The sequence below is a fragment of the Octopus bimaculoides genome, chromosome 26 (genome assembly GCF_001194135.2).
Source record: "Octopus bimaculoides isolate UCB-OBI-ISO-001 chromosome 26, ASM119413v2, whole genome shotgun sequence".
In the NCBI taxonomy this organism is placed as follows: Eukaryota; Metazoa; Mollusca; class Cephalopoda; order Octopoda; family Octopodidae; genus Octopus; species Octopus bimaculoides.
Window position 1 is genome coordinate 21,607,944 of NC_069006.1, and position 1,658 is coordinate 21,609,601.

The following is a 1,658-nucleotide window of genomic DNA, read 5'->3' on the forward strand; positions in this document are numbered from 1 at the left end:
CACATATATATCAACAAACACGAACATACATATACACATACCCATATATACATATATAGACACACACACACACACAAACACATGTACAAACATCTCTACATACATATATACGTCCGTCAATAAGAAAACAGATCAATGCTAAAGATATGCTCTGTAAATGAACTTCAAACCAGTGGGACCATCACTACCCTGGGAAGACCACCTTAATATTGTCTGACCAACAATTATAGTGGAAACAACTACTGCTCACTCATCATAAGTTTGCTTCCCTTCTGCATGTCATCATCATGTCAAACGAACACTCAGCTAAAGTTAGCCACAGAGCTATTGCACAGTATATATGCTGATACACAATATGTCACCACTAGACTGGTCACCTCACCATGTGGAACAGCCTCTTCCTTTCGCTATCGCAGGGTTCCGAAGTTCAACTTGCCACTGTCTAACTGACACCATGAGACTGTCAAGTTCACCACATGGAAACATATATGAAATTCTAGAGTTGCTATTTTACCAAGCTATTTATGTGACCTGAACTGACCAATGACGCCCCCCACCACAAATAGTCTTATTTACAAACTGTCTTTAACCCTTTAGCATTTAATCCATCCATATTTGGCCCAAATATTCTACCTATTTTATGTTAAAACTGACCACACCTATCCTGCAATGTCATCCTAACCATGCCTACCCTACAATGTCATTCTGACCACGTCCACAATGTCATTCTGGCCATACCTACCCTACAATGTCATTTTAACCATGCCTACCCAACAATGTCATTCTGACCACACCTACCCTACAATGTCATTCTAACCATGCCTACCCTACAATGTCATTCTGACCACACCTATCCTACAATGTCATTCTAACAACACCTACCCTACAATGTCATTCTAACCAAGCCTACCCTACAATGTCATTCTGGCCATGCCTACCCTACAATGTCATTCTGGCCATGTCCACAATGTCCTTCTAACCATGCCCACAATTTCATTCTGACCACACCTACCCTACAATGTCATTCTAGAAACATACAAGCACTTATTACTATTGGCATTAAATTTTAGCACAAGGCCAGCAATTTCAGATCGACTACATCAACCCCAGCAGGATATGAACTCGGAACATAAAGTCAGAAGAGATGCCGCTAAGCATTTTGCCGAGTGCAAGAATGATTCTGCCAGTTCACCACCTCAATTATTATTATTATTGTTGTTAATTATCATCATCATCATGTATAAACACACATTTCCACACTTATTACATGCCAACACACGCACACATGTATATATATATATATATATATATATATATATATATATATCTTATGCATAAAGTATATCTGTGTGTGTGTGTGTGTGTGTGAGTGCTTGTGTAAGAATGCATATATATATATATATATATATATATACGTGTATGTATGTATGTATATATATATGCACGCATAAATATATGTATGTGTATATGTGTGTGTGTATTGACATGTGATGATCATCAAATGGTTAAGAAGACAAATATTCAATGAAATATTTATTTAATTTTAAACCATTATTTTAAACTGTAGACTATATATATCATCATCATCATCATCGTTTAACGTCCGCTTTCCATGCTAGCATGGGTTGGACGATTTGACTGAGGACTGGTGAAACCGG

General features: G+C 37.4%; 1 protein-coding gene across 1 annotated transcript in view; it reads right to left on the reverse strand.

Moving 5' to 3' along the window:
- The window catches only part of LOC106880671 (epidermal growth factor receptor substrate 15-like 1), a gene marked incomplete at both ends in the record, with an annotated part of 32,953 nt that overhangs the window by 13,181 nt on the left and 18,114 nt on the right, over positions 1-1,658 (reverse strand). The window lies entirely within an intron of this gene.